The sequence below is a fragment of the Cuculus canorus genome, chromosome 8 (assembly GCF_017976375.1).
Source record: "Cuculus canorus isolate bCucCan1 chromosome 8, bCucCan1.pri, whole genome shotgun sequence".
NCBI classification, from domain to species: Eukaryota; Metazoa; Chordata; class Aves; order Cuculiformes; family Cuculidae; genus Cuculus; species Cuculus canorus.
In genome coordinates this window covers 2902599-2914954 of record NC_071408.1, presented here as the reverse complement: position 1 = coordinate 2914954, position 12356 = coordinate 2902599, and the positions used below count along the sequence as shown (strand labels likewise).

Genomic DNA, 12356 nt, shown 5'->3' with positions numbered 1-12356 from the left:
ACATTTCCCCTATCACTTAAAAAAATAACTAATCATTCTGGAGGACTTTCCATTGTGAATGAGGGAAATTGGCTCTTAAGAAGAACTCTGCTTAGCTATCTGATTCCTCGGCAGACCTCTTCTTTCTGTCCCTCTTTCCACCTACATGGTGGTTTTCTGGCCAAATCACCCTTGGCAGTTACAGAAACAAACACGGAGGGCTAAAATAGCAGCAGGTCTCAGTCACAATCCTGTGATCCTGAAATATCTTCCGAGAGCCTGAAGTACAGAACATCGGGTGAAACCTTCGTAAGAAGTCGGTCTCCGTAATTGTCTGCTATTATATCTATTATGCCTGCTCTCATGAAATGATAGGATCATAGGATAACTCGGGCTCGAAGGGACCTCAAGAGGTTTGTGGTCCAACCTGCTCGAAGCAGGGGCAGCTCTGGGGGCAGACCAGGTTGCTCAGGGCTTGGTACGATGGGAACTTGAAAAGCTCTGGGGATGGAGATGGCACAACATCTCTGGGCAATCTGTGCTGCATCTGGACTGTCATTGTGGAGGGAATTTCTCTTTCAATCCATTCTGTCCCCCTTTTATTTGAACTCACATCCATCATCTAAGGGCTCCCTGCCAAGTGCCGCTGGGAAGGACCTGTCTCCCTCCGCTCCGTCCCTTCCCCGCAGGCAGAGCTGTTCTACTTCACTTTGGTTCCGGAATCGATGAACAGCCGCGTTGATCACAACACGAGACATCACTTGGATTGTCCTCAACCACCACAATCCAAAGGGTCAGCAGAACGCTCCGCATAGAGTGTGAACTTCCAGCTCAGTTTAAGTCATCTCACAGCACCTGATTTAAGACCTATCATATGAGGTATCACCAGCTGCTTTGCCACACGCTTGGCAGGAAAATCATGTAACTTTTCAACAAATTAGGATAATTACACGCTAAGGCTGATCTATTTTTTTACCGGGATCACTTAAAAGCATTTATTTTAAAGGAGATGAGTACAGGACCAAATATTTTAGGAAATTATAACCTTCTATAATCTACATTATAGAAGTAAATGAAGTTGCCTCAGTCTAAAGCAAAGCCAGTCACAAAAAGAAGCAACAGACAACACATTTTAACAACATGAATGGTATGGAGTTCATTATTCGGAAGATCTGCTGTCCTCACTGTAATTTCCCACCTTCCCTCTTGCCCAGTAACTTGTCTTCAGCTAAGACCAGGGGGAAAAACTGTAGGAACCGGGAGGGGTGTTAACGTGCTCCTTCCCTTGACGGCGATGTGCGGTCTGGGGACCTCCTCCCCTTGGGGCTGCACCAGGACCACGATCTTTAAATAGGTGGACATAACTTCTATCTCATCTGTCTCACCTTTTTGATAGAATATCTTCAGTCTCTGCACCTTCCTGTATCTAGAAATTCCACAGCTTGAGTCGATAAAAAGCTTACTTTTGTTTGTTTGTTTACAGGTTGGTCATTTATTGGCTCAAGCTGAGGTTTGAGTTGTAAGTAACAGCGGGTAATTTCCAAGTCACCAATCACTTACTGACTTCTGTCTGTCACCTTTTTCCCAAGCTGAGGAGTCCATATTCATTTAGTTTTTTCTCTTGAGGTGATCTTTCATTTACTTTTTCTGCCATTCTCCATACGGCAGCTGAGCAGAATGACACGTTTCATTCAAACTATGGGCTGTGAGGTCAGACAGTAGCGATGGGTTTGCTTCTTTTCTATTTCCTCCCTAACCATTTTTAACTTTCTACTTGCCTTTTGCTGACCGCTGAAGACCAACTCTCCTTCCTAAGCAGGAACCCTGAGTTTGGATCTATATCTGTGTGTGCGTACTGCAGTTCGAGCTCACAGAATAACTCCCTGCTAGCTGCAAAGCCGATTCCTTCACTATTAAACCCATTTTTTCCCCTGAATGTATATATTAAATTGCACAGGCTCCAGCAAGAGATTCCACTGGTTATCACTCTCAGTTATGAAAACCAAACACTTCTTCCTATCCTTTTTCCCCTCTTTTAACCAGTTATTATTAATCCATGAGAGGAATGTGTATATTTTATCGTCCTCAAAAATCCCAGTTTAGCAGATTAGATCACCTTCATCTAAAGGGTGATTGAAATCCTCAAAGCAGATGTGTGAGGCACAATTTCCCCTTGAAAAAAAACCAAACTATTCTATGATTCCATGATTCTATGGTTTTGAATTCCTAAAATCTGCTGTCACCCTTGAGAGATCCTGTTACACCTTGCGCACATCTAAAGGAACGGGAAAAAGAGGAAACACTACGAAATACTTTTCAGTTTGAAATTCAAACTAAAAAACAATAACTAAAAAAATGATGTGAAAAAAGGCATCAACACAGAAATCAAAAGAAGTCAAGTCAGTGACACTACTAAGCAGAAGAGTGGTTCAAAATACTCAAAGCAAAATGTCCAGGAGCTTGGGAAGACCACATAGGTGAAAAGAACTACACATTGGGACTGTACTTTGTTCATCCCAGCGGTAACACGGATGTGAATATAGGGCACTCGGGGACTTCATCATGTCCCATCCCTTACAATCATGCTCCTTCTAGCAAACCTTTGCTCGTGCAAGCTGTCCAGATAAAGAAATTGCTGCTACTCTTGGGAATAAATATTTGCAGGATTCACTGCTTATTCTTATTCTTATTCTTATTCTTATTCTTATTCTTATTCTTATTCTTATTCTTAAGCGCTTTGTGTGTAAAGAGGTTTATGGAAGCCTGCGTGATTAAAACAAAATAAACAAATGGAATGTGTAGGAATAAGTTTCTATCGTTGATAGCATGGAGCAGCTCGAGCACTCGCTGTGCTTGAGTGGCAGTCCTGGTGAGGGCTACTGCTGCCATCCACAAACGATCCTTTCTGCAAAGAACTCACATGAGTATCGCAAGAAAACGGAAAGGAACCCCTCATTTATATTTGAGACACCTTTCAGGAGGTAAAATATTTCTATTCAAAAACTGAAGGTAGTGTTTGGACAACCTTGTTTGCCCTTTTAAGAATTACTGCACAATAAACATTCTCTTGACACGTTATTACTAACATCATGGGTCACTGCTTTTCTGCGAACTCCATTCAGGTTCTTCAAAGGCAAAGCTCCAGTTAAAGGATAACTTGCAGATTTCCTCTCCTAAATGAGTACATTTTTGCTATAATGTCCTCTGCGTGTGTGATGGCAGAGATTCTCACCATGGTATTTACCACAAAATTGCTACTGCTGTGCCATACCAGTGTGAGCAAACCCCCAGGGTCCCATCTTGACATTCTGTCTCCTTCTGAAGTGTTTTTAAAGTCTTTCTTCTTTTGCAGTGAAGAAGTCTGTTTCAACAAAACACTTAAAATACTCCAGGACCGTCCGGCTTATTCAGATTAATACGGCTCTGTTTGCAGAGGAACTATTTGCTCAGGCACTTAGAAGGTGAAAATGTGTGACAATAAGAAGGTTAAGCATTTTTCCAGCTGCATCATCTTCCGTGAACATTTCAGCTCCAGTCTCCTCTGCTGTCTTTGTTACTTGAGCCCAGATTTCCAATTTATCCTGTATTCTAAAGGGACTTCTTTTTCACAATGCCCATTACTCTTCTGCTTCTCCTTCGACTCAAATCAATCTGAGCTTTGCTGTGACCACAAGAAGAGACCCATATCAGAAATTAATTAGAATGGAAAGCCAGGAGTAGTGAAAATCCCCGGTGCTATTTCCAGAGTGCCGCCTGCTGCTACAGAGCAGGGATTTCTCCAGGGAGTGCTCACCGCCCAGGAATCCAGGTGTGACAGATCGACGTGAAGGAGCCCTTGAGAAATGTGTTTGCCGAGTGGTGCATCTTCTGCTGATCGGTCGTAGTTTGATCTCTTCACGTTGTTTTGTCTGTCTCATGTCCATAAACTAAATTAGATGTAAAAACCCTGTATCAAAGACCAATACAAGAACATGCACCAGGCAAGGGGTTGCCATGATTCTTCAACATGTTCTAATATTCAGTCAAGCTTCTAGACGCTGTGGGAGTTCTTTGGCTATCAGGAAACCGTTTCCCTAATGCCTTCGATCTACTACATTATACTATGAAAGTTCTTCGGCTATCAAGAAACCTTATTCCCCAATGCCCTAGATCTCCCGTGCTATTACGACAAAAGGAAAGCACATTAAAATATTCCCCATCCACGAAGAGCCACTCTGTAAAACAAGTTAAACTCAAATAGGGAATAGAGTTCTGGACCCACAGTCCTTTTCTGCTACGAGGAAATGAAGACATTTGGGTGTGCTGAGGCTGAATTTGAATTTCAAATTACTTCTAGAACAGTGGAACCTCAATGGATGAATGCTACGTGGTACCAAGCATCAAATAATCAAAAGGAAGTCCTGTATGGAACAGCCTCCCCACCTGCAGTTTTTAAAGCTTGGCAAGAACGTAGTCCAACTCTGCAGAACGCACACGGAACTGAGCAGCTTTTAGCAGAATCAGGACACAGGATCTTTTTTTCTGGCTTTCTTTTTGGTTTGCACTATAAAGAATAGATCATCTGGAAGTTAAACACGTCTCAAACGTTTGCCTTGTATACAAGTAAACCCAAGAGAACCAGGAGCCAGCTATTTCTCAGAGATGGTACAGACTTACACATCTCTCACTGAGAAACTATGAAATCCCTTTTTTATCTCATAAACCCTCAAAGGTGCTCCAGAATAAGAGTGAACCTGGAGACTCTCACTTTTTGAAAGCTGAATTTTTAGGTTGCTGTTGCTTATCACATCGATCTTGGCAGTCAATTCTATGTGCTGTTATGAATACATCCGTTATTTATCTCTGCAGTCAAGCATTCTAATGATTAAAGACATCTGCTCCCAGAAACTGCTGGAAAACATTGAGGCCAAGCGCCACCCCCATCACCCCACCCAGCAGCAATCCATCACTGCCCTCAACATAACAAACTGACACTTAACTTTGCAAGTAGATAAGAAATAGGAGTAAAACCTGGAAAACTCCAAAGCGACCAACACAGAGATCAACACAGAAGAGCTGATAACTCAGGATGCACTCAGAAATATTTTCTTTTTACAATTCTACAAAGCTGGGCAACAGCAAGGAAAAAACTGCATTTCACAGCTCAGAACCTGGTGCTGGGATTGTCTTGGTTTGACTCTTTTGCGCAGTTCTGAGTTAGGAATATACTCTGGATCATTTTCCTACGCCTTCCCTCAGTCTCTTAAATTTACATTTCTTTTTTGAATCCTAGAGACAACCTCTAAAGCAGGAACCTGCAGAGCCGAGGCGATTTCACCCTGCGGGCAATCCAACGTGCAACACGCTTTGTTCCCTTGGTTCAGCACTAGAGCTTCTAGGGTCAGACTGATGGGTTTTCCTCCAAAGAGTTGTCACTGCTGTTATTAGCTATCTTGTTATTTGAATCATAGAATCACCATAGAATCACCAGGTCGGAAAGGACCCACTGGATCGAGTCCAACCATCCCAACCATTGAGTTGTTGGGCTTCCACCAAGCCTAAGACTCCACCGTGACTGACCTCCGAAAGCACAGCATGGAAACAACGCGTGGCCCTAAATCATTTAGTCCGACGAGGCGAGGGGTGGGAGGAGCGCTGGGCAGTGCGGAGAGCCAGGCTGACCAGGACTGTCACAGGACCTCAGTGACAGCACAAATTGGGCCACCTCGCCCTGGTCGCGCATCCCTAGTGCTGCTGCTCAAGGCTGTATGAGCCAAGAAAAGGCTTTCAGCTCTACAAACCCTGTTGTGCAGCTCTAAAGCCGCAGGCACTGCACCAGGACGGTGATCCGGGGGGCATCTATCGGAGCTAAATTAATAAAGAATTAAAATGTCTGTGCTGGATGATTCCTAAATAACCTCGGGTTTTGCCTTAGGCTTATTACTCGTTACGTCTCACAGTAAAGAATGGGACCCTCCTAGAATCAGGGGAGGTTTTGTCACCGAAGAAAACCGTGGAGATCCCTGTCAGAAGAGACTGTAAAGGTCCAAACACTGATTGAGTTCAGAGGCTGGGGAAACAGATGAAGGGTATGTCCACGTGCAGCTGTTAAATACAATGTCACGGGTATTACCTCAGCCTCAGCACGTTCTTAAACCACGGTTTGCTGAACACTGGACAGGATATTTGACCATTTCTCATTTTCTTTTCTCCAGCGTACACTACTGACCAACGCCAATGAAGCGGCAGGGAATGAAGGCACAACCGTCGCATTGAATGTGGCAGCATCTCCCGCTCTTCTGGGAGGGCCTCCCTCCTTTAGCCTTCCTCTAAACTGCAAGTCTCACCCACTGCCTTGGGGAGAACCAACACCCAGAGTGCAGAAGACCAGAAAAACAGCTTTGTTGCCTGGAAAAGAACAGGCTACAAACCCCCATTTCAATAAATGCCACCTAAATGTATTGAAGGATAGACTAGCAGTTTTTGAAACACACTTTATCCTCATGCCGAACCTCCTTGCCCCTTACAAGTGTCACCGTCTACTGGAAAAGACACAGAAATTTGCCAAATAAAACAAACCTTTACAGGAATTAGTAGAGGATGTTATTATTATTATTTGATAGAGCATAATCTCTTCTATTGATGACTAAATGGGCGCAACAGCTTAGCCCTCAATTATTATGCTTCTTTAGATTCCTGAACATGCCCAAATTCAATTGTCCTAAGGGAGAAAGCTCCATATTTACCATCAGTACAACCAAGCGTACCCATGTGAAGCTGCCAAGTAAAACAGCCGAAGAAAAAATAATTACAGACTAAATTTGTGCTAATATGTGACAGCGGAGTGTTTGAGCAAGACAAGCCAGCCCACTGCTGGCAGGAGGACATGGTCTTGTGTCAGCATACTAGGATGAGCAGTCAAGTGCATGAAACACAGGAGAAAAGAAGGTGGCAGACTGCACTGGTACTTTCATAAAGACCCCGGTGAAGAATTATTAAGGAACTCAAGCATGCAAGTTATTAGAAATAGTAAAAAAGCATAAAACAGAAGAGAACAAAGCAGTTCTAATGCTTGAGACGTTTCCCAAATTTATCTTTTATTTGTTTAGCCTTTTATTTGGTGGAGTTCTGCATGATAACAGCCCTGCGTGTAAACCGGGTACCCCAACTGCAGCGGCACTCTTCGCTCCTGGGGTTACAGACCCCATCCGCCCTCCCCTTGTTCTGCTCGCTTTTTTAAAAGCTACAGAAATAACATAAATCATGGGCAGCCTTCAGCAAGCGCTGTCACCGCTCGAATGGCAGCAAGCAGAACGCTCCCTGCTAAAACAGCAAACCAGAACTGACAGCCAGTTCAGCAGAGCTGACATCAGCGTTCCCTCTAATTTGACGCCAAGAACACAGAGCTTGTTCCAGGGTTATGCTTACAAGAATCATAGAACAGTTGGGGTTGGAAGGGACCTTAAAGCCCATCCAGTTCCAACCCTGCCATGGGCAGGGACACCTCCCACTGGCTCAGGCTGCCCAAGGCCCATCCAACCTGGCCTGGAACACCTCCAGGGATGAGGCAGCCACAGCTTCCCTGGGCAACCTGGGCCAGGGCCTCACCACTCTCACAGTGAAGAAATTCCTCCTTCTGTCCAGTCTAAATCTGCCCCTCTCCAGTTTATACCCATTGCCCCTCGTCCTATCCCCACAAGCCTTTGTGAACAGACCCTCTCCAGCTTTCTTGTAGCCCCTTCAGGTACTGGAAGGTCGCTCTAAGGTTCCCTTGGAGCCTTCTCTTCTCCAGACTGAACAGCCCCAACTCTCTCAGCCTGTCCTCATATAGGAGATGCTCCCGCCCTCAGATCATCTTTGCAGCCCTCCTCTGGAGAATAAAACTCTTGTTTCCTCGCTGGCTACCTCTTCCCTCCATTCTCATACGGCCGGACAACTTCTAATTTGATATACGTAAAAATCTTCCCTGCTGCCTCGCCCCTACTGAAACATCTTTCCGAACGTCCCCAAACAAAGCTCTCTATGCAGAAATTTGTGCAAAAGCTCTGTAAAAGTTTGCAGTAGACAATCCAGCTACCTCTGGTCCCGCGTGTGACTGCGCTTTTATTCTATAGTGCATATATTTGCCCGGGGATCATTAATACCACTCAAAAGGGCACAGAGGCTTTAAGGACTTCCGCGTTAGCTCAGTTTTAAATCTGTAGAAGTAGGAGGTGATGGAAGTTTCTTTCATCAGGACATCACCTAAGCCCTGCTGAAGTCCCATTGACGTCAAAGAAGTTTAAAAATACACTTTACTTTAATAGTACGCTTAAAGGCTGGTCTGAAATGGGTCAGAGATGGCCACCTCCCACCTTCATTCAAAAACCTATGGGATTTTGCATTTCCCTTCAGGGGATTCATTCTCATGTTCACACATTCATTTTTTCCAAGGCAAAATCCCTTCTCTGTTCTGTATGTGTAAACCATCCCAAGCCTAATCAGGAGAAATTTCTAACGCTTGAGTAATAATTCTCAGACATGACATTAAAACGCTGCTTTTCTTATAATAAACTGTTGAAAACATATCATTACTGCGGTTAATGAATAATTTGCTACGTCTTTGGTTTTAAGCTTTGCCTAAGGCTGCAAGTTGCTCTTCCAGGCCACTATTTGTTTGAAACAACCAATTTCCAAGGTGTATTTCCTTAGAATTTATTATAACACTACCAATGGGTAAAGGTCAACAAACAAATCCTTCTGCCATAAGCCTTTTCCACTCATAATCCGTCTTCCCAGTTATGTTCTCAAGCTTTCTGATTTCTTTTCTGTTTGCCCAATAGGAATATAACACGCAGACCCAGACTATTCCCATTTCTCAAATGACTACTCAATTAGTTGGTGTCGCCGCAGGCAACGGGCATTTCTTCCTCTGACTGCTCTGGATGGGAATGCATTCCCTCTGGTCCCGGGCCAGCCTTGAATTCAGGCACTCTGAACATCACAGATCCTTGCTACCGATCACTTGAGAAAAGGCAATGTTGTGGGGACTGCCAACTAAAAATCGCTGGTCACTCATATGGAATGCGTGTCCTCGGCAGGACTGAATGAACGCTCAGTCACTGAGATTAAATGCTCAAATAGGCTGGACCTGGAAAGGCTGTTGCAGAGGGAACCACCGCTGCTCAGCAGAATGGTTCTCCTCCATAAGTTTGCTCCAGTGCAGTGATGCGAGGACCAGCCAAGCATGGTTGTTAAGAGAAGACAACAGGATATTTCTTTTTCCCCCCCTCTCTTGCCTCTGGTTTGTGCCTGCTTTGCTTCTCACTACCAGGACGCCTCCACCCCATCCCTTGTGTGCTGTTCATCACCACCACTTCCCAGAAAGAGAAGGCGATGGCCTGCGAGACATCATCATTAAAGGATCCTCTCCCTGTTATCCAGACGAATGTTTCCTCTGTTACTTTGCCTGCTATTTTTACAGACACCTGAGCCTCTTCCTTCACCCCCTGTATAAACCTTCCCCATGCCCGTAGATGGCTTTCCACAGAGCTGTCGTTCAGCCAAGTTATAGTCACCTCCAAGTTATATTCACCCTCTCATAACCCAAACCTTCCAGTCATAAACCTTCTTTATTTCTGGGTCTGCTCTCAACTCCTTCCAGCAGCTTTCTGCTCCGAAGGGAATGCCATGCCCCAGGTGTAATTGCACTAAAAATTACCATGTCCCACTCCGATAAGGGATGAGATCAAAACTCTCTGGGGTTCTTTGGGGGAGGTTATGACAAAGTCGCTGTGAATGGTTACACCAGAATTCCAATGGTGTAATTCTCACCCTATTTCTCTCTATACTTTCCAGATTATTTTCTTTTGCCTGCAAATTTTTTTCCCCCATTCTGAATTTCATTTTGTGTATTTTTCTCCTGATTCCTTCAGCTGTTTGTCACTGCACGTTTACTTCTGTGCCTTCTGTCCTCACAACTCCCTGCCACGTAGAGACATTTCAGGCTTCTGAAATGAGAAGACCTCTGGAACACCTCAGCCATTTGAAGCCTAAAACCAGCAGGAGAAGCCAAACAATGAAGTATTAGAATCATAGAATGGTTTGGGTTGGAAGGGACCTTCAAGATCACCCAGTTCCAACCCCCCTGCCATGGGCAGGGACACCTCCCACTGGATCAGGCTGCCCAAGACCCATCCAACCTGGCCTGGAACACCTCCACACCTTCCCTGGGCAACCTGGGCCAGGGTCTCACCATTTCATTGTGAAGATATTCCTCTTTCTGTCCAGTCTAAATCTGCCCCTCTCCAGTTTATCCCCATTGCCCCTCATCCTATCCCCACAAGCCTTTGTGAACAGCCCCTCTCCAGCTTTCTTGGAGCCCCTCCAGGTACTGGAAGGTCGCTACAAGGTCTCCTGGGAGGGGAGACCTTCTTCTCTTCTCCAGGCTGAACACCACCAACTCTCTCAGCCTGTCCTCGCACGGGAGGTGCTCCAGCCCTCGGATCATCTCCGTAGCCTCCTCTGGACCTGTTCCATGGTACTATACAGAGTGGCACTTTTCAACCCAAGCTTGAACCAAACATCTGAAGTTTTAAAAGTTTGATTCACTTTTGAAGTCTTAAAAAGGTATCTTGGATCTGGACCCTTTTGCCCTAAACATTTTTCTTTTGATTTTTTTTTTTCCTTCAAACACACAGATGTTGAACTGTTTGCAAGATCCAGGCAATAAGCCTGATATTTTTGAGGTTCTAAGTTGTTACAGTTCAAACTGAGCTCAGTTTATTAATCCAGGTTAACAGTGCTTGCTTTTCTTGTCGGTAAACTCTGGCTGCCACTGGGAACTCATTCTTCCTGGCGTACTTACTGAAGCTCAGGAGGTTCCTGCACAGAAACCACTACCTCCTGCTCCCCACACAGCACCCTTAGTTCCTGCTCGCTGTATCGAGATCAGTGGATTCTTAAGTTTCATACATACACAGTGCATTTTCTTCACCTGCCAGACAGGTGCGGTGACTCAGAAAGAAAAAAACCGAGGGGTCCAGCAGACACAGAGGGTCATTAGCAAGGAAAGGTCAGGTAGAAAAACCTCACTGCTCCTTTTCTAATATTTTAACTGAAATTATATTCCCACTTTCAATGTAGCCCCGTGGTAAAAGCTCCACGGAAGAAAGAAGAATCTCGAGAAGGACATCCCTGTGTTTGCACTGTGTCTTAATAGGGAACTGTTTGTTCTAGCAAAGCACGCTGCTCCTCTTCGATGCCAACTTTGACAATGCCTGAACAGCTCTGTATGTTTTTACTGCAGTTACGCAATGCCTCAGATTATGCTGCCCAGCGCACACACATATAGTCTTGAAATTCCTTTCTGAATTAGAGAAATACCGGTACCATTTTCTCATCCACACACTGACGGGATTGGATGGGAATGCAGGAGGAATGGAGGAGACGGAAGGCCAGGAAATCGTTCTGCCATCCTTAATTTTACCTTCTGGTGCAAATGGGATCCACAGCGCACGGTGACGCTCAGCACCACACAAAGCCTCAGCATCTACGTGAACCGCTTGGTTTAGTAGCTTGAACTAATCGACCTCGACATTGAGATGACCACAAGTTCTACAAGTTGCCCTAAAGATTTTATCTACATCTTATCTAAGCTTTTATCACCAGCCGGAGCTTTCAGAAATTACACGCTGTAGATTTCTTATCCAGATTGGAAGTCGGACTCGAGTTTCAAACACACCAAGTTATTTTTTCACACTGCACTCTCAGAAAATCCTGTGAGCACACGTTGACGTGGCTGGATGCACCCTGGATGTACACACGTGCTCTCTCTCTATCGGTACATCTGCCCGGTACGGTACGAGCCAGCAACACGCACAAAAAGCAAAGCAATCACCATCTGCACCAGAGTGTAAAAAGAAAGTAGAGGAGAAATACTTACCTGTTCACATAACCTCAACTGGACCTGCTCGGGTTTAACAAACTGTCGTTAACGAAGCTGGACGATTAAGACTGATGCTTTCCATCGGGACGCTCGCCGTGCTCTGGCAGACAGCCACTCCTGTCGAACAAAGATGTCCCTGCATCAGCTGACTCATCGTTCTCCGAGTTCTTCTTGATTCTGGGTTTAGTTTTCACTTTGCTAATGTTCCCCAAAGACTGCGACTCTTGGGCATTTCCCCAGGACACAGTCCCGTGCAGCTCTTCACCATGCAGAAGGATGGCCTGATGAGGCTGTACGCTTTAATCCCCTCCTCTCAGATGATTTATCTGCTGAGTTGTTGTGCCACCTCATAGCTTCCTAGCTGTGATCCTGCTCAGCCACTCCTTTCTCTTTGTTTGCTTGAAGGACTGGAGAAATCCGATCTTTTGGATAGTGACAGGCACGTACATGAGACATAAATGCCACCGTGCTG

General features: G+C 45.0%; 1 protein-coding gene across 2 annotated transcripts in view; it reads right to left on the bottom strand.

Annotated features, from left to right (window-relative positions):
- The window catches only part of PLA2G4A (phospholipase A2 group IVA), a 225138-nt gene that overhangs the window by 90195 nt on the left and 122587 nt on the right, over positions 1-12356 (bottom strand). Inside the window, exon 1 of one of the 2 annotated variants that reach the window (XM_054073589.1) lies at positions 11882-12197. The exons of the other annotated variant lie outside the window; for it this stretch is intronic. The gene's annotated coding sequence lies outside the window, so the exon portion shown is untranslated. Of the gene's footprint in view, positions 1-11881; positions 12198-12356 lie in introns of those variants that run through there. 2 annotated transcript variants of the gene reach the window in all.